Source organism: Sus scrofa, chromosome 4 (assembly GCF_054392235.1).
Source record: "Sus scrofa isolate SSC_HxYL_T2T_F1_AM1 chromosome 4, Sscrofa_HxYL_maternal_Yorkshire_Landrace_v2.0, whole genome shotgun sequence".
In the NCBI taxonomy this organism is placed as follows: Eukaryota; Metazoa; Chordata; class Mammalia; order Artiodactyla; family Suidae; genus Sus; species Sus scrofa.
The window spans coordinates 23,622,350-23,644,858 of NC_139386.1; positions in this window are offsets into that span (position 1 = coordinate 23,622,350).

The window sequence follows — 22,509 nt, forward strand, 5'->3', positions numbered from 1 at the left end:
ACAAGCCTCTATACCAGATTTATCCACTTGGGTGAAATGATGCCCCTATGCTCAACCAATATTATTAATTATTATTTCCATATGCTCCTGCTATTATTATGTTGAAATATTCATGTTTCTAAATTATTTAAGGCCAAACAATTTGTCTTCTAAATCTTATCTTGCCTACTAAAAATATCACTTCACTTCCTCTATCTTCTTCCTTCTCCATTTTCTCTCATTATTAGTTCATTCCTATCAGCATACACATGCTATTTTTCCTAATTAAATAAAGGAAACACTTCAGTTGACACAACCTCACCTTCCAGCCATTTCTGGTGTTCATTTTTCTGTTCTCCTTTATAGGAAGTCTCAAGAATACTGCTCTACTGCTTCCTCACCTCCTGATCCCTTATCTCTAAACAGTAAAATGCCCTGAGCCCAGACCTTAGATCTCTTTTATCTTATCTATGTCCTCTAACTAGATGATTTCATCATCCTCTTTACCTTCAATTACCATCTATATGCTGAAGACTCTAAATGTTTTTCTGTAGTTTAAACCCCCTTCCTGGACTCCTACATGATGTTTTCACATGGATGTCTACCAAAAATCTAAAGTCAACATGTCCGAATATGAGTTCTTCCTTTTGTGGCACCCCAGCTCTCCATATGTGCTCCTCCTACAGGTTCCCCATCTTTGTAAATACATATCTATCTTTCTGATTGTTTAACCAGAGACCTTGGAACAATTTTTATAGCCGCCTGTCCCTGGATGACTTTGAGCAAAAGAGTAATGCATTCTGTTGGATGCGTCATTGAGTTACACCCAAAATTTGACCACTGCTCATCTTCCTCATTATTCTTCATTCAAACCACTGTGTCTTGCTTGAATTATGAGAAAGGATTTCCACTGGTTTAACGCATGACATCTTTAATACCCTTAGAACTCATTCTCCATGAGAAGCCTGATTGATCCTTTCACAATAAATTGAAACCACATTACTTCTTTGCTCAGAACCCATCAATGGGTTTCCATTTTATTTAGAATGGCTTAAATCTTGAGAGTAAATTTACCAATTTTGTCCTCATGGTTTGTTACTTCATCTTCTTCAAGTCATTCATCTAATATTATATTTTCTTTCTTTCTTTCTTTTTTTTTTTTTTTTTTTTTGTCGTTTTGCTATTTCTTTAGGCCGCTCCCGCGACATATGGAGGTTCCCAGGCTAGGGGTGGAATTGGAGCTGTAGCCGCTGGCCTATGCCAGAGCCACAGCAACGTGGCATCCGAGCCACGTCTGCAACCTACACCACAGCTCAAGGCAACGCCGGATCCTTAACCCACTGAGCGAGGCCACGGACCGAACCCACAACCTCATGGTTCCTAGTTGGACCCGTCAACCACTGCGCCACGACGGGAACTCCTAATATTATATTTTCAAAGAGACTTGCCCTGATAACTCTATTTAAGATTATAATATCCCTCTCCCCACCGAAAACTTAATATAACCAGGAAATCCCAGTTTGTTCTACCTCTGCCCTTTATTATTGTTACCTTCTGGCATCCCATATTTTACTTATATTTGTAATGTAAACTCCATAGCTATGGAGTGTGGTCTATTCGATTCATTGGTATTTCCCCAGTGTCAATAACTGTCAGTCGCATAGTCATATTTAACAAATATTTGTATTATAAATGCGTTGTTGAATAAATATTTCAGACCACTTCCTCCGTCTCTCCTAACTAAAAAATTAATGATCTCAAAAGGACATCATTTTTTATACTGCCTCTGATCTACTGTAATTATAATCCTTCGATAGTCTCATTTTTTTCCATATCTATTTTTCCTCTTCTGCTTTTACTTCATTCTCTATCTGGTCCTAACTCTGTTAATCTAGTCTAAACCCTCCTAAGGTCCCAAATCAGGTGGACTTTGAATTAATCAAAAGGGTAAGCCTGACCAAATCACTGCAGCCTGTTAAAAAGGCTTAGGTATTTCTTGACACAAACATGAAAGAATCTATTATTCCATGACAGAATGGAAGAGATCAAAATGTTAGAAAATTACATATGTTCTGATTTAATATCATTTCATGTTGATTCTACACTCTTTGAAGCTTGCTAGTACATTGTAGTGTATTTGCAAGTACATGCAAAGGTGTTTAATACAAAGCCATGAATGAAATAACGCCATTTGCAGCAACATGGATGGAACTAGACTCTCATACTGAGTGAAGTAAATCAGAAAGAGAAAGACAAATACCATATGATATCACTCATATCTGATATCTAATATACAGCACAAATGAACCTTTCCACAGAAAAGAATATCATGGACTTAGAGAATAGACTTGTAGTTGCCCAGGGGGAGTGGGAGGGAGTGGGAGGGATTGGGAGCTTGGGGTTTATGGATGCAAACTGTTACTTTTGGAATGGATTAACAATGAGATCCTGCTGTGTATCACTGAGAACTGTGTCTAGATACTTACAATGCAGCACGACAATGGGAGAAAAAATTATGTATACGTGTATGTGCAACTGGGTCCCCATACTGTACAGTGGAAAAAAAAAGTGTGTTGGGGGAAATAACAATAAAAGTAAATTTAAAAAATTAAAAATGTAAAGTCTTTAGAAACTAATATGGCCTGCTCCTTCCCTGACAATCCCCTTCCTTCCTATGAACCAAAGGTATTCAGATAGAATAATCAGCTTCATTCATTCCATATAACCAACAAAATGATCCAGGATTCTTGAAGCCTCTCTCTTATCTCTAATATGTATGTGAGTAAAAACATTATGTCATTCCCAGGACAGATGGAAAGCTATTTGTATCAAAGGTTTCAGTAATTAGTTGCTGTTGATATGGAGATAGACTAATTAGTTTTCATGAAACCAACATCAACAGGAAGAACTGAACTGTAAAAGGAGATGAGACAAATTGGTTGATTCAATATCAAGATAGAGCAAAATGTGAAGAAAAGAGTAAATTCAAAGTGGACAAGTCCTTGAAATGATGTACTTTAATTTTCCAACTATCATTTCATCTTATGTTTTGCTTGTTTCACATTTTAATTGCTCTTTGAAATATCTAGTAAAATTTATATAAATCAATGAAATCATGATTATGTTCTCTTTTTCTTTTAATTTTCCCACACAGAAGGCAATTCACACTAATTCAAAGTAGTAATTAGAGATTAGCTTTGGAGTAGAATTAGCCAGAAATAGATAAAACAGTATTGAGGCAAGAACTAGGGGATGTTTAAATGATTTATCAAATGTACTTGCATAAATATAAATGTATATATCACATGCAATGCTTTGTATTTAATGCATTCTTTTATTTTTCTCCTGAAGCCAAATAGAGGCCATATTTCCTGCATTTTACCAGGTGGTACAGGTGAAAATTTCTAGTCAAAAATATTTTTAGTCAATACAATGTGATTAGTGGTGATGTATATTACTATTTCTTCTGTCTCTAAGACCTCTGCACAATTCTCTGTGTGTTTCTTTGTCTCTGTCCATGGTCTGGCCAGATGCAAAGGATCCTGCTCAGGAGTGTGATTATTTAATGGATGGTGGCAGGAAAAGATGAAAGGGCATAGACCTCTGAAATTACATTTTGAAAGATAGCTATCCAATCAGAAATATCACATTGGAGTTGGACTTGGTTAAGAAAAATTTTGTATAGTGTGTCCATGCATACATACATAACAGGTGTGTGTATGCACAGACACTTTTATTTATGGCAAGTCACTGAGATTTTTAGGAGGCATTCATTTTGGTGACAAAAAAGTTGTCACTTCGAAGTAGTATAATCCTACAACATTGAGAACTTTATCATAATTCTAGAATAGTGGCAATACATTTAACAGTCAAAAACAATACTATAGAAGATTAGTTTTTTAAATTTGTATTTTATTTGTATTCAGTTATTATTGTAGAAAACAGTAAAAAATATTGGCAAAATTATTGCCTGTGGTAATTTGGGAGGCAGATTATAAGGGTACTGATCTTGGTAAGAAAGAAACAGAATAGTGTGTGTTGATGATTATTGGCTACATTTGGCAAGTTAATAAAGGCAAGAGTTGAGCTTGGGAAAGGATTAGCCAGTCTACAAATGGATATCAAAAGACACACAGAGAGTACAGCCACTTTGAGCATCATAGAGTTGGAAAAATCAACATCTGCCAGACCCTAATTATACAGAAATGTTGTTTTAAAAGGTTTTGTGAAACAAAAACTAGGCAAACCAAGTGGCTGCATAAAGCAAGAAAATGACTCAGCAGAAAGATCAGATTAAGGGTCTTCCCAAATATTATTCCAGACAGCTTCAAGGTAGCTGTTATTAATTTCAAAGACAGGGATGAGAGTAGAAAGAAAAGAAAAAGGAATCACAACTGGCTGAAGTTGTGTTTAAGAAAGACAGTCCAATGGAAGGGTGTTATCAACTCCATATATGCAAACCAATATGCTAATCACACTTCTGATTAGCAAAATATTTCATAACTTGATATTAGCTTAGCTCCTATGGAATTTTTATTATTTGAACCTATATAAGAAACAGCTACATTAAAAATCTTCTTGAATTTATAAAACACAAATAAAAATGATAAACTAAGAGAACACATTGTGGAAAGCATTCATTAGAACAGTATACAGAAAAGGAAATGAATGAAATAGAAGAGAATGCTAATGATTTTCTCCAGCCAGTGACAGTGTGGAAAATTTAATTATTTAATTATTATTATTATTTTTTTGGTCTTTTTGCCATTTCTTGAGCTGCTCCCGTGGCATATGAAGGTTTCCAGGCTAGGGGTTGAATCGGAGCTATAGCTGCTGGCCTACGCCAGAGCCACAGCAACTTGGAATCCGAGCCTTGTCTGCAACCTACACCACAGCTCACAGCTCACTGCAATGCCGGATCCTCAACCCGGCACTGAGCAAGGCCAGGGATCGAGCCCGCAACCTCAAGGTTCCTAGTCGGATTCGTTAACCACTGAGTCACGATGGGAACTCCAAAAATTTAAATTTTTTAAATTTATACTTTATTAAAAAAACTAAATTTGTTTAGGAAGAAGTGTATTTTGACACTTAGTCTTCACATGTGACTTTTATTGTAAATTTGTTTTGAGCCATTAGTTTGGGGATATTTGAAAGTAAATTAAATGAAACATGTTTTGTAGGATCAATTTCTGTTTCAAGCGTTAAATGCCATTTAGCATGGGACAAAATTGAATCAAAACTAGAAAGAATAAAAAAATAAAAATCATAATGATGAATGAGGGAAGTAGACAGGCAAATGGTAAAATCTTAGTTGCAGAATCAGAAAAGAGAATATGACATATAATCAAAGATGAAGAATGATTCAAGAGACCATGGCATACTGCTGATTCAGTGTTTAGTTCTAAAAACAGAAAAGAAATTTGTATTGTTTGGTATATTGGCTGTGTATGTTTAGTTTTTAAGATTTTTAGTCAAATTAAATAAATCTAATAAGCATGTTTAATAGATTTTTTAAATCAAGGAATATAAAACCAAAATTTAAATACAATTGAAGTACAGGGTACAAAAGGTAGGTTAAATTCTGACTATAATTTTCAGACAGCTCTGTATTGTATTCTGCAATATTGGAGAAAAAAGAACAAAAGAAATTACTTCTAAAAAACTTTGTCTCACCGAGGTTAGGTGAGGATATTTTGATTTGAAAGTCAGTTTGAAGAGAAATAGTCATGTTTTACAATAGGTATCAGTGTAGAAGCTGAAGGATATTTTCATATATATTATGCTTAGAGCAGAAAAGAATGAGTTGTTTCTGGTTCTTCTTTTTAGGTTTAGGGCAGATTTACAATTCATAGTTTCAACACTTGGCTCTGCAAAGATGCAACTGCATTCATTTCTCTGTATTATTCAGTTAGCTCTTGAGTCCCAATTTCTGCCCCACGGCAAAATCAAATTAATGAATGAAATTAAAAATGGCTTGGTTCTTTCCAGGTTAACACATTCTCTTTGGTGTATATAACATTTTTTTATTTATTTCCCTAATTTTTCCTTTTCCTTGCTCTCTGTGAAATCTGTGTTCAGCAGAAGCTTATATAACATTCTGGCAGCTGGGCAATGCCATCTGGTTCCACATGTTCTTTGGTCATTTTATGGTCAGTGTTGTGGAGACACTTTCTGGCTCATTTCATCCCTGTTCCTACTATATCCACTACCACTGTAACTGATTGTTACACGGCCCAGCAAAGGCAGTTGGTGCTTGGCCCTGGGACCTTGCCTTTTCTGCCTGCATCTCTCTCCCCTGATTAGGACTGCCCTGATATACAGCAGTGGCACAACACCCTTGAAATGTGACTCCACTCCCACCCTATCTCTAGCTCTGCCACCTAAGGTCTTCAATCATCTAAATGGTATGTTCCCTCCCCTTTCATCCACCCACTCAGAGAAGCTTGATACCAGCACTGTCAGCTATCTTCTGAGCCCCCTGTGGGGACTCTTGAATGTCCTTCACACAATATAGAACCCAGAAGACATGGGAACAGCCTAAATAGCCATCAACAGATTTATGGATTAAGAAGATATGGTATACACACACACAATAGAATACTACTCAGCCATAAAGAGAACAAAATAATGCCATTTGCAGCAACATGGAAGGAACTAGAGAATCTACATGGAGTGAAGTAAGTCAGAAAGAGATAAACAAATACCATATGATATCACTTATATCTGGAATCTAATATATGGCATAAATGAAACTTTCCACAGAAAAGAAACTCATGGACTTGGAGAACGGATTTGTGGTTGCCAAGGGGGAGGGGGAGGAAGGGGGATGGACTAGGAATCTGGGGTTAATAAATGCAAACTATTGCATTTGGAGTTGATAAGAAATTAGACCCTGCTGTATAGCACAGGGAACTATATCTAGTCACTTATGATGGAACATGATGGAGGATAATGTGAGAAAAAGGATGTATATATAAATGTGTGACTGGGTCAATTTGCTGTATGGTAGAAATTGACAGAAGACTGTAAACCAACTATAATGGAAAAAAAATCTTAAAAAAAAAACCCAGGGGAAATAGAAGAACAAAGTGGAAGGTATGTATGAGTGTTAATGCTAATGCCAGACTCTCTCTCTTGACCTACCTTCCTTCTCCATTTTGCCCATATCAACATGGCCAAGTGCCCCTGGAGAGTCTTCATACTTCCAGGATTCCACGCAAAGTGGGGCCCATTTCCTTTTCCCTGAAAATCCCTAAACCTCTCAGATTAGTTTCTATATTCCAGGACCTCATACTAAAAAATTAAATACTGAATGAGAGCCAAATATTAGACTATCTCAAGACAATATTGTTTTCTTTTTTCCCTTTTCAAATTTTATACATTCAACCAGCTTTTGGGGCAGATATATTTTTTTCTTTTAGGAGCTGGGAAGCTGATCCCATGCCCTATCTTGTGTTCTTTTCTGTTTGCTACTAACCCCACTGCCCAGAAATTCAGATTCTATCTGATGAGCTGCCTTGAATCAAGCCAAGTCAAGCTAAGTCCTTTTTAAAACTCAAAGCAAACTTTTATTCTTCTCAATGCCTAGTTCTTGCAAATCAAAAGCTCTTTGCTTCCATCTGTGGTGTCTGATGTGAGGTGAAAATCCACTCAACAGCTCAACAGGTATCATTGTTCCAGTCCGTATCTAACTTCTTGGAGAAATGGATACATGTGATTAAATGAATTGGGGATGTTAGCCTTAGCAGGAACAACTATAACTATGGAGATTAAAAATTACTTTTTAGTATTCCAAAAATTTCATCCAGACAGATATGCTGACTGTAGGAAGTAACTAAAACCAAAAAAACAACAAAGGAATTGATTTTTAATGGGGTTTTCACTTGTTATTAAAATAAATTAAATAAAGGTATGTTATTTAAACTATATTTTCACCTCTTTGTTTAGGGCTTAGCATCAATACAAATAATGCAAATTTCTACTCTCAAAGACACGTGTACAGTAATAAAAATTACATTACAATGTCAAGGAGAGAATCTTCTAGTCTTTATTTTCTGGACACACATATAGGAAAAAAAGTCAATATTTCAAACTCTATCTGCTGGTTAAATAGTTCACTTGATGAGTCTGACACATACAAGACCATATTTATTAAAGATTGGAGTTGGATACATAATATACATTCTCATATTTGCTTCATGGAAAGGATCAACAATTCACTTAGCTATATGTTTAGCTTGTAATTTTTTCTGTATACACATGGTATATCAACAGAAATTTGTACATTATCTACATCCATATATCTTTATGTATCTATCCATCTATCTATCTCATAAAAATGGCAATATAATAAAGTGCTTATGAGTACTTGTTCTGTAGTTTGGGTCTATTTTGGGATTTAATACAGATTTATCTTGGAAAAACAAACCATGCCAGTAAGCTTATAATATTTCAAAAAGTATAAATTTCTACCTGCTCTTCCAGATATTCAAATATATTTAAAAGATATATTACACAGTTATCAGAGTACATAAATAGGTGTTTTGATCAATGACATATAGTTTCCCAGATAAAATTATAGTGTTTTGAAAATACTTTAATAAATTATGTGCAAGAATTACTAATGAATAGAGAATGGGTATATGATAATATAAATAGCACTGAAAAATTAATGCATTATTAATAATTTATATCTCAACTTGAAAGCATATATTGAAATAAATGTCAGATTTTTCATAGATAAGCTTAGAGCTCAATATATTAAAACATTTTTTAAAACATGACATGGATGTTACCATAATCAGATGGCAAGGGGTATTCTAGTCATAAATACTAGGTAGATAGTCAAGAAAAAAATAATTGATATAGTTAAAAACAAACAAAAATTCTAGACCGCAATCTGAATAATAGCTCTTAATAGGCATGACTGAAAAATGATGAGTCCTTAATATTTAAAGAGTTTATACAAGAAACAGTATAGAGTACAATTTCAGAGCTCTGATTTAAGAGTGAGTGAGTTTGAATTTCAGCCTTACTCCGTGTTTGCCATTTAACCACTGAAAAGTTACTTAATCTCTGAAATATTAATAGCTCATGTATAATATATGTATAATCATAGCATCTTCTTAGCTTTATAAAAAAGATCAAATAAAGGAGTGCTTGGCATATGTTAAACATTCAGCTAATATTGATATTATCCCAATTTCTATTATTACAGTAAAATACTATAAATTTTAATCCTATAATTACAAAAATTTATAGCATTTTCAAATACCATAATATATAAGTTTATAGTATTTTTAAATACCATAATATCAAATACCTACATATGATATTCCATTTTTCTTCTCAAAGTAGTTAAGGTTTAGCAAAAAAAAACAAACAAAAAGTGTTGTGTTATTGACATGAATATAAATTGCTACAAGCTTCTCATACATAGTTTAGTCAAGAACCTGAAGAATGTTAATGACCTTTTTTTCCATAGCGTTTTTAAAAACTAATCTGATTCCTTATTAGATAGCCTTTTATTTGGCTTGACTTTGTTATTTTCCTCAAAGTCTATCATTTCTTTCATTGTTTAAAAATATGCATTTTAAATTCTCTTTCTCTTTATACCTGGAGATCTTTTCAAGTCTGGTTTTAGTTTGCTAAAACAATGTCTATATTTAAAACGTCATCATTATTGCTTTTAATATAGGCTGTAATTTTCCTTTTTTTGTTGCCCTTTTATATTGAGGTATTTGTTTTTCTGGGCTTTTGTTTTGACTCATCCATCTTCAACATTTCTGAAACACTCAGAATGGTTGATTTAGAAGTGGCTGGATAATGTCACTATCATTCTTAAAACCCACTCACGGTGTTCCCCTTTCACTAATAATAAAATGCAAAATTATGTATGTGGCCTTCATGATTTAACTCTTGTATTCTTTTTCAACATCTCATGCCCTGCTTATCCTACCTCATCATAATCCAACCACACTTGCTTTGAATGCTACAAATAAGCAGTCTTTCCCAATTAAAAGCTCTGGAATATATTTATCCCTCTGAAGTGTCTACTCTTGCTTCATGGTTTATATCAGTTTAAATATCACCACTTCTGAGAAGCATTCCGTAAATCACACCAGATAAAAGAGTTCCTCACTCATTTATTCCTCTGTTTATTCTGCTTGTATTCCCTATATATTGTTTTGGTCATTTTCAAAGTTTACAATATTTGTCTAATCAACTAGGCTCCATAAGGTGAATTCTAGGAAGTCAAAGGCTTACTATTGTATACCCCTTAAAAAACCAGGCAAATAATCAGCATGCAGTAAATGTTTCTTATATAAACAAATTAAATTCATGGAATGGTAACATGAAACTGATTCAAATGTTGAAAAATATCCATGTTGATAGGGATTTGAGTTTGATCTTAAAAATGTACATACGCACACACACACAGCTCTCAAAGGATTTTGAGTCGACTTAAAGTACACAGTATTCTTCTTTAGCAAGCAAAACCCATCAAGGCACTCAGACAGTGATTGGTTATGTGTGCCTAGGCATCAAGAAAACCTCAGTAAGAATGATTTACCCCAGGGTTTCTGATATGATTAGACATTACAACAGTCAAAACAATTCTTCAAGGGATCCTGTTTCTATTTTAAGCTAGGACATTGTAGGAGAGACCAATTGTATTGGTTTTTTTTTTTTTTTTGTCTTTTTTTGTTGTTGCTGTTTCTTGGGCTGCTCCCACGGCATATGGAGGTTCCCAGGCTAGGGGTTGAATCGGAGCTGTAGCCACCGGCCTACGCCAGAGCCACAGCAACGCGGGATCCGAGCCGCGTCTGCAACCTACACCACAGCTCACGGCAACGCTGGATCTTTTAACCCACTGAGCAAGGGCAGGGACCGAACCCGCAACCTCATGGTTCCTAGTCGGATTCGTTAACCACTGCGCCACGACGGGAACTCCCATGTATTGGTTTTGTAAGACATTTCTGTTAGCTAGCTGTGGCCCTCAAGCTTCATTGTATATGGGTTCCCATTCCAGAGAGTAGAAGCCTGAGCTGTTGTCAAAAACAACAGCCTTGCTATATCCACATTTAGAATGACTAGCACTATGCAGATATAAACACCATTTTTTGAATGTCATGGTCAAAGTAAAAAAATTTATATTATGGTAAAATTTCATGGTCAAAAATGTACAGCTGTAAAAAATTTTACTTGTTCTTTGCAGATTTTAAAAAGCATTCAGATCTTTTGTATAAAATCAGTAATTTCTAGAAAACACCATGGTGGCACTTAACCTTAACTTGTGACAAGCGCTGTATCTCATCAAACCTCCATCCTCCCACTTATAAGTAGAATTTACTAACATCTAAATCTATTGAAATGACAAATTTTGGTAAGTGCTTTATACAAAACAAAGGCAAATCTTTCAAATATTTTTCCAACTATATTAACACTGCTTCTTTATTAGTTTCCTGTGCTGCTGTAACACTTTTGTACATTCTTTGACTATATTTGGGATTATTTCACAAAGTGTACTCTGTGATTGCCTGCTTCTGAAATGCACAGCTGATCCGGCAAATTCAATAGTTTAAAATTGTGTAAAATACTGCATATACTCTCTTTGTCTTAGACATTTGTGATCTAAAACAGCATATTCACATCTCTGAGAAGCCCCTGTTGGGCCTTCAAATCCACTGTCTTTCTTTTGGTTTACTCCAGAAATGATACATAAAGAATAAAAAGGTAAATATAAGGGAGAGTTGCAGAGATGGAGTAGATAATCTGGGGCCTCATTTAACTCTTCCAGTTGGCACATCCAGGTCAGCGGTATCAGTTGCACATGTGGACTGAAATGCTTGCCAGGCCAGAGGAGTCAGAAGAGCAAATTCACTACTGTTTTATCCCTATCAGTACCCAGAGCAACTTGTGTCATCCTATAAGGCACTGATACTGCTCCTCAGCAAAGCCACATCTCAAGGCTCTAACAGCATAGTTCTATATCTGCATCAGTCCAGGGCAGCATCTCTACTTACCTACTTCCTTAAAATAGGGCCCGCAGTCTTAGATTCCCCTGAAGCCTTTTCTTACACTTTGCCCACTAAAGCTCTAAAGTAAAGCAATCTGTTTAATTTTGCTTAATCCAGTGTTCCCAAACACATCTGACCAGAGAACCCTTTCTTCCAGCTTCCAGCTGGTGTCTGGTACAAGCATCATGTAGAGAATGCTGACCTACCCATGATCTCTCCTATATTTGTTTGCCTACATGAATCCTACAAAGAATAATGGATTAAAAGAGCTGCACCACCATTTCTGTGATCTCTGTGGGTGAAAACCACAAAGTTGCTGCTGGATACTTTTTTATGGAGCATATTTTAATACGAACACCCTATAGCATAATATAGATACTAATAGAAAGTTAAATATGTAGGGCAGAAAGTGGCTTCTGATATAGATTCCTCCAGCTCTTCACCAAGGAACTTGTAACAACCTTTGACCGGCAGTTCTGAGGAGAGAGTCCCAGTACAACTTCAGATCTTCTTCTTAGTGTTTCACTTAGTTTGGGCTGGGAGAGTTATTTCTTTGTCCTTATCAACTTTTTGCTGACTATTTTTAGTATTTTACTTGCATTTGTTGAGTTTTTTCTAAAAGTGCTAAGACCACCTGCCTACTTTTCTTTTCTTCCCTCCTTACTTTGTGAACTGATTTCTGTAAGTTGGTGAATAGTCTCCTATAACTTTGTCTAGACTTAGGCAACCATATATCTACCACTACCTATATGTGCTTGTATTTACCTTAATTAAATGGATTGTATGCTATATATGATCTGAGTATTTCCTACTTAGCAGCATATTATTGAATTCATTATACATAACTGGGTATGATTTGCATTCAGTAGTATGGTGAAGTATCATAATGATACATATGGCTGGTGAGGCTATAGGGGAAAAGTATACTGACTACATTGTAGAAAAAGTTTTTTTTGCTACTTTTTTTGAAGAGAGATCTGCTGATACCTAATTAAATCATATGTGTGCAAATGGTTTGACCCATTTTCTATTATATATAATATTATATATAATATGTATTATATAATAAAATTTATGGTGATACATGAACTATAAATAGACTACATATCAGTGATTATGTTTAAAAATAGGTATTTTAACTTGAGGTTTGCCTTCCTTTTCTGACTCAAGATGGTGCTAAAAACTATGTATTTTCTCTCCAACTTTCCCTTAAAATTGGTAAAAGAAAAAAAAAAGCACTATGTCAAGAGGCAGTTGAATATATATATTTTTAGAACTCAAAAATGAGTCTAAGGATGAATATGCAGAGTCAGGAGGACATTGCTAGGATCCTGATAACATTTTGTTTTTGAGTTCTGGTTACCTAGCTGTGTTTAATTTGAAGTATTTAGAAGCTGCACATTCATGGTTTGTGTACTTTTTCCTATATATGTTCATCTCAATAAAATTTGATTAGTAAAATATATGCCTACTTGTAATTAACTTTCCACAGTACACTAGGTCTAAAAAATGAATAGGATGTGCCTCTCTCCCTTATTCTTTATCTTTTTATTATAAACATGCTGTTAATTGCAAACCATTTTGGCAGGAGAATAGGGAAATTTAGGTCAGGGTTTCTAAACCTCATGCTGTTGACTATTTTTTCCTGAATAGTTTTTTCATTGTGGGGAGCTGTCCTGTTTATTGTAAGATATTGCAACAGCATTCCTGGCCTCCATTCACAAGATACCTGTAGCAGCCTCCTAGCTATGGTAATCAAAAATATCTCCAGACTTTGTCAAGGGTCCCTTGAAGAGTAAAATTGCCTCTGATTGAGAATAACTGGTCTAGCTACACTAGAGATGACAAAGAAGAAAGCTTGAGCAGAATCTGGAGAAATGAAACTAGATCATTAACCAGGTTAAAACTCAAATGGAGAACATGCTGAAAGCTGACCAAGGAAAAGAATTAGATCAAATTTCAGGTAGCTTGAACAAAATTCCAGGAGCAGAATTTATACCACAGGTTGCAATATCAAGACTTGCTACCAGTGTTCTCAGACACAAAAGCATATTTGAAATTCAGGAGAAGACTAAGTTGCCATGTGGTATTCCTTTGGCAAAAGAAAGATCCATGAACTCATCATATGATCACTGATTGTATGTATTCCTGATATCTAGCAATGCATGCTATTCAATCTAAACTACTAAAAATGTTGCATTTTTTTCTAACTTCATCTACATTTGGTCAGTTTGAACCTTCCTTTTTTTTTTTTTTTTTTTTTTTTTTTTTGCTTTTTAGCGTACACCACAGCCACTGTAGCATGGGATCTGAGCCTCCAAGCCACGTCTGTGACCAGCATCACAGCTCAGGGCAATGCCAGATCATTTGACTCACTGAGCAACGCCAGGGATCGAACCTGCATGCTCAAGGATACTCAAGGTTTGTTACCACTGAGCCACAATGGGAACTCCAGTTTGAGCATTCTTTGACATTATGATGTACACCCATGAACTTGAGGAACCAAATTTCATGCACAAAATAAAGTTATCCTTTATAATTAGGTAACTTCCTAGGTGAACAGTTCTTGGCCTTGTACTAATATTTCATACCAGCTACTATAGCGAATAGAGTAGCACCCAATTACTTCTTATGTCCTCTAGCATCTTTAATGAAAAGTGTTATCCATCAGCTACTGTACAATGTTTTGACCTAAACGGTTGTGTTAACCCAGGTGACCCTGGAAAGTAAAGAAATGAGTGCTTCAGTGAGGGTGTAACTGCTGGCAATTTGTTAAGATTTTTATAGCTTATATAGTTAAAATTCCCCCATATTATTATGAACTGTTGTACTTTAAAGGATAAAGTATTTTCCTCAGAGACAGCTCCTGTTGTGTGAAATGCCTTCAGGGGACAAAGTATGCATAATGCAAAACCCTGTGAATGAGGTATTCACTATAACAGATGAGCAGCAGACTGCCTCTTAGATTTACAGAATAACTGCAGAGCAACACACCCTCAGATACAGACAGGATTAAATTTATCGTGCTCCTTCAGGGGTGAGAGACATATTTAGAACATTTTATATGTACTCTGGCTTGAATTAATATATGCTTTTAATTAGTCTAGCTTTCAGAAAACCTAAAAGAACATCAAATCCCTAAGATGTTCAGGCATAAAGAATGTTTAAGCAACACACTGTCAAAGCAATATCGTTATGGTATTTTTGCTAGATATCATTATGCTTTATCTCAATTAGAAATTTTATCTTATGGATATTAAAAAGCCTACAGAATTATTTTTCAAGCTTGCATAAGGAATTGCCATATTATTGAAAACATGTTTTGGGAAAGCAAACGATGCTTAGGCTTACCACATATTCCCCATTCTCTCTTTTCTTTTGCCTTCCCTCACCACATTAATTTTAAACCTACAATGGAAATGATTTGCCCAGATATTAACATGCCTTAGTTTTCTGTGTTGCTATAAAAAGGGTGGGAAAATTGCATTGGAAAATCCCAGCTGATAAAACATTTCACTCAGCCCTGTGTAGATTTACTGCTCTGAACTAAGGGAACTTCTCTATTCCAGCTCTCTGGATTTATCATGTATACATGCATAGAGTTTTAGGGATTCCAAGGCTTTCTGAGCAATCTGGCTCATCATAGGATTGGGCGGTCATCTGTGTGTGAAATGTCATATAAAGTCAGAGCACAGGGGGAAATATTTCTGAACCTCAGTCAGTGCCAAGAAAAGTTCCAGGTCTTGAATACATTTGTCCCGTGTAAACAGACTGTCCAAGTCAAATTCAACCCCATCTCTGTGGTTGGTAATCTCCACGACTACAAGTGGAGACAGGGTGTTTTAGGGTTGTGTCTACTGGGGAAGGAGTCATATATTTTTTAAAATGCTTTATAAGATTTACTAGTCTTTTATGACCACAGATACTTTGCTATGGTTATGAGAACAGCCGCCTAGACCTGGGTAGGCCCTCAGGTCTTTAGGTTCCTGAAATGCTTTACTAAATTGTGTAAATTGTCAGCCTCATGTGCGGCTGATTTTCCTCCATCCCCAGATCAAGTATGTGTGCGGCACCAGGCCTGGCTGGGGTTTGGAATCTGTAGCAGGGTTAGGCTAGCTGCCCTGATAAGGAATAGGATTAGTTTAGAAAGAATGCAGAGGAGATGGTTTTGTTACATGTGACCCTGATTTTTGCTGACATTTGATTATGCTATTCTTTTCCATAGATAATGGGATCATAAAGACCTTTCTAATCCTGGATCTTTCATTGCTGGCACTTTTACCTTTCATGATTTTCTTAATCTCTTGGAGCTCAAAGTTCTTATTTATAATGGGGAATAGTCATTCTTGACATAATGATTTCAATGAAGAATATAAGCACTAAGTACCTTTAAAACAATACAGTGGTTAGCAAGGAAATGTAACTGAGCTTGGAGCGCATTTTCAATATATGACACAGAAGACAACAGATCCACAGAAATAGCTTCAATGTGTTAGGCTGTGAGAGTCTGAGGACAGGAACTAGGTCTAAATTCATTCAACAAAGTGTGTAGTATATAGTGAAGACCATGTGTGTTAAATTAATTGGATGACTAATGAAGTAGATCCATTTCAAATGAGAAAGGAAGACCTGACAGGATATTGTTATACCCAATTGTGGGCTGTGGAGTATGATCACTGATTAGAGAATTTTTTCATCATCATAGATGTAAATTATTAGTTCACTGACCCCAGTCTTAATTTTACACACAGGAATTATATTCTTATCATACTTTCAAATTGAAATGTATTCGTACCTCATTTTAGATAATTTGGAGAAAGAAAAACACATTATAAATAGGTAGCAGATAACGTATTGCCACAATATTACTCTAATATTGAAGAATCTTTGCCAGTTATAGTTTAGTACTTATAAAAACATCTTTTAAGTGCTTTAAAGCATCTATTAATAGATGCTGATAATACTTTACACACTTATGAAAAAGATTCCTCCATTCTCCCTCCAAAAGATAAACATTAAACTTTGACTTAACGAATGAAGCATGTACTTAAAAGGTGACGATAAAATGGGTAATTCATAAAAGTTGTTTCTACTTATTTGGATGGTCTTCTCATAGGCACATCTGCTGTTTAAAATTGGGATTCACTGTAGTTTTTATTTTATTGGCTTCAGAAATCTTTAATCAAAGTACTTTGAGGAAAATACAGCAACATTGGCATATTGTTAATAAAGAAAGTATATTCCTTAGAGAAAGTAACTATTTTAGCTCTATATTTTCCTTTTTCCTTCCAATTTTATCAAGATATAACTAACAGACATTTTAAGATGTACAGCATAATGGTTTGACTTATATACATCATGAAGTATATAGCGCAAGTTTAGTTAACATCCTTTATCTCATATAGATACAATTTCTTTAAGTTTTTTAATTAATATTTTTAATTTATAAAGACTAAATATGGTTTTTTACATTTGAGATTTCAATATACCTCAAAGTTTAGGTCCTCTAAAAGCATTAAAAACTTCTCCTACTTAGACTTTAACACAGTAAAATCTTATACTAGTTTACTTCTAAAGAAAATGTTTAGCTCTATCGTTAAGTGGCCAAAAATTTGAAAATTTATTTGATCTAGGTCAATGTGAAGAAATGTATTATATATATTTCATACTTATATATAAAAATATATTTATATATATATAAAGTAGATAATATCTGTGAAAGCAGTTTCCAAATAGGAAATCGCATATAAGTGTGATTCTATTGTGTCAGATTATATAGACTCAATTTTGCTTCACTTCCAGAGATTGCCTAGAGATGGGGATACACCTTGGGATCTCTCTTTGCAAAGAACAATCCCAATACCCTTCAAATAATCTTTTATTCTGCTTCCCAGAGAAAACTGAAGTGATCATTCTCTACTTTCTGCAAAACTATAAAGCGACTAGAATCCGACCTACTATTAAAAAAAACTATAAAGGTAGTAGAATCTAATCTGTTATCACTCTTTTTACTTTTATATTTACATTAATTTTTTCTCCTGTATAAAGATAATTTCCTACTGTACTTTAGACATATCTCTTCCAGATCCCTGTCAAATACCAGTGTTCTCTCAGTTGAATCCTTTTCACAAGTACATAAATATACTCATTTTTTCAAACTCTCCCAAAACCTCTTTGATTCCATATACTATTCTTCCTTTTCAAACTTTATACTTTATACTTCATTTCCCCTTAACAGCAAAACTTAAAAAAAAAAAAAACCTCTTTTCAATTTTTGTTCTCATTTCACTTGCTTCTCAATCTATTGAAGACTGATTCTTCTTTCACCATCACAGAAGTAGTTTTCCCTAAAGTTAGAAATCCTCTCTATGTTGCTAAATCCAAAAACAGTTTTCATAATTGGTCTCACTTAACTCTCAATGGTATTCAGTATTCCAATCTTCCATGAACTCCCATCATACTACACATTTCTGGTAGTTTTATTTTTACATGTCCAGCAATTCTTTGTCAATCACTCTTGGCAGTTCGTTTTCTTCTAACTGATAATTTAGTTTTTTAAAAAAAGTCTTTAGAGGCTCTTCCTAGTCCACATTCTCTCTCTAGTCAAACTTAGTCAAACCCATGGTTTCAATCACCATCTATATTTGAAAGACTTAAATTTTAAATTTTACATCCAGTTCAAGCCTCTTCTCTGAACTCTAATAGAACAATTTCTGAGTTCTGAATCTTTATTTGGGTGCTTCCCTTACTTTTCTTTTATTCTTTATTTACAAGTCATTGATGAGTAGTGAATATTTTATTTTTTTCTTAAATGTATGTCAAATATGATTTCCCTCACCACTACTAAAAAGGCACAAGTACAGACAAACACAATCTACTATTTGGATTTTGTTGCCTTTTTTACCTTCTTATATTCTATTTTGCCATTTATCACCAGAATAAACTCTAAAACACTTAAAATTGATTTTTACTCTCTATTACATATCTTTTAGAGATTTTCATTGTTCCTTGGATAAAAATAACTACCTTAAAGAAACTTGTGCCTCAAGCATGTTCTCCATGAATTGCCTGGACCCTCGGTATATTTTCATCCTCTTCTCTTACTAACCTCCAACCTTTTATCTGAAATAGAGATGTACTGACATCCTTTTTTTCCTCAGATTCCTGCCCAGGTATTTTGCAAAGTTGTAGACTCTGCCCAGAAAATTCTTCTCTCAACTGCTCTAATTCACCTATTTTAGCTCAAACCTCACTTCCTTATATACACTTTTCCTAACCTTCTAATTTGGTTCATTTTAATATTATTTTCTGAGAAAAAAAAACAGCATGATTATCTAAATAGATGCAGAAAAAGCATTTGTTAAAATTCAACATCCATTCATCATAAAAACTCTTATGAAAGTGAGTATAGAGAGTTATAGCTCAACATAATAAAAGCTGTTTATGACAAACCCACAGCCAACATAATACTCAACGGAGAAAAGCTGAAAGCCTTCTTGCTAAAATCTGAAACAAGACAAGGATGCACATTCTCACCACTTCTGTTCAATGTGGTATTGGAAATCCTAGCTACAGCAATCAGATAAGAAAAAGAAATGAAAGGTATTCAAATTGAAAGAGAAGAGGTAAAACTGTCATTATATGATGATGACTATATATGTATATATATATATATACATATATATATATATATATATATACACATATAGAAAACACTAAAGACTCCACTTAAACACTACTAGATCTTCTAAACAAATTCAGCAGGATAGAAGATTAACACACAGAAATCTGTTGTGTTTCCTTACACTACAATGAAATATCAGAAACGGAAAGTAAAAAATCAATACCTTTAAAAATTCCGTCAAAAAAATAAAGTACTTAGGAATAAAGCTGGCCAAGGTGGTTAAAGACATATGCTGAGAACTATAAGACACTGATAAAGGAAATTTAAGATAATTAAAAGGAATGGAAATATAGCCTATTTTTTGGATTGTAAGAATTAATATTGTTTAAATGTCCATACTATCCAAAACAATCTACAGATGTAATGAGATTCCTATCAAATTACCCATGACATTTTTCACAGAACTAGAACAAATAATTCTAAAATTTATATGGAATCATAAAAGACAGAGAATTGCCAAAGCAATCCTTAGGAAAAAGAACAAAGCTGGAGGCATAACCCTCACAGACTTCAATACTACACAGCTATAGTAATAATGTTCTTTTCTAAGTTATTCAAGGCGTTTATTTTTCAGTTGTGTTGAAGTGTAATTATTAAATAAATCGTATATATTTAAGGTATAGAGCATGCTGATTTGATATGTATATGTTGTGAAGTGACTATTGTAATTAAGCTAATTAACACATCTATCACTATTATAATTTTTGTGTATATATAGTGAGAATACTGAAGATCTACTTTTCTAGCAAATTTCAAGAATATAATACAGGATTATTAGCTAAGGCACCATGCTGTTCATTAGATCCTTAGAACTTATTTAGCTTATAACTGAAAATTTATACCCTTTGACCAACATTTCTCCATTTTCCCCTACCCCCCACCCCCGCAAATCCTTTTAACAATCATTCCATCCCCTGCTTCTGTGAGTTTGACTTTTTAAGATTTTATAAGTAAGTGAGATTATTCAGGCTTTTTGTGTCCGGCTTATTTCCTCAAGTTTCACCTATGTTGCAAATTTCAGGATTTTCTTCTTTTGTATGGCTGAATTAAAATTAACTTTTCTGCATCAAAGGACACTATCAAGAGAGTGTAAAGACAACACACAGAGTAGGAAAATATATTTGCAAATCAGATATCTTTTTTTTTCTTTCTCTTACGGCTGCACCTGCTGCACATGGAAGTTCCCAGGCTAAGGGTTAAACTGGAGCTCCAGCTGCCCTCCTACACCACAACCACAGCAATGCAGGATCCAAGCCACATCTGCAACCTACAGCATAACTCACAGAAATACTGAATCCCCAACCCATTGAGTGAGGCCAGGAATTGAACCTGTATCCTCATGGATACTAGTGGGGTTCATTCATTTCCACTATGCCACAATGAGAACTCCACAAATCAGATATCTTATAATGGACTTGCATCCAGAATATACAAAGAACACTTACACTTCGAAAACAAAAAAGAAAAACCACCTCAAAAATGGGCAAAGGACTTGTATAGACATTTCTCCAAAGAAGTTAGGTAAATATTCAGACAAGATTGGGAGCATTTAGGATGGTATGACTGTAGAGTATAAATATCCAATGAACACATAAAAAGATGCCAGTGTTTGGTCACTAGGGAAATGCAAACCAAATCTATAATGAGTTGCCACTTCTCATAATGGACTAGAAATGACAAATTCATAGAGATAAAGATAGATTTGGGTAAGAGGCTTGGGGAGGGTAAGAATTGAGAGCGACTGTGATGAAAATACTCTGGAACTAGATAGTGGTGACACTTTCACACCACTGTGAATGTATTAAGTGACAAGAATAGTACACTTAAAATGTTAAAATTATTAATTTTTAATGTGTTTTACCTTAATAAATCTTCATAAGTTTATGTAGGGGAAGAAAAAGCATTAACTCTAAATTCAATTCTATATTAATTCTAACCCAGATCCATCTCTTACTAACTCTAGGTACATGAGAAATCTAATGATATTTTTGAATCATAAATTAATTAACTATCAGGAGAGTCATTCATCACCAGGTATATATTGAGTCAGAGGCTATGCTCTAAGATCTAGGATAAAATAGGCAACAAAATCAGTACTGACCCTTGAATCTTGTGGTGTTTACATTTCAGTAGGGCAAATAGATATGTCAAGATACTGCAGAAATAAATAATAATAATCACCTAATTAGTATGTCATGGTTTGAATCAGACATGAAAAATACCCAGCAAAATATTTAATATAAGGTTATTGTTATTATTAAGTTGTTAACTTCCATATTAGAATCTATTATACTGAATAGAGTGGATATCTTATTGCAACCATATTGAAAATGTGTATAGTCACAAGGAGTCATAGAACTTGACAACCTGACTTTGACTGCTTAACTCAGTGGAAGCAATCAGCACCTTTAATAATTTAAATATATATTCACACAGTGTGAAAACACATTCATACATGTACACTAACACACACAAATGCAAAATAATGTTTCTAAAATATGCATAACTCCTTTTGTCATGTCAAATTATTTAGCTGTTCTAGTGCATATTTTCAATCAACTCACTTTGTGTGTGTATATTTTCTGTATTCAATTTAAGGGAGTCTAGGAAAGTCATAATAAACTTTATGAACTTTGTAACATAAACTCCTTTGTAAATGCCATAACAATCTGAAATATGTATGTTCTTTTCAAACATAATATCGAATCACATGTCTTGGTGTGGGCTCTGAAACCACAATTCTGCGCACAATATTTGGATTAAATCTCTTGGTGGTATCTGGCTACTTCTGATTCTAACCATGTAGAACCTCTTGGTGATAAGCCT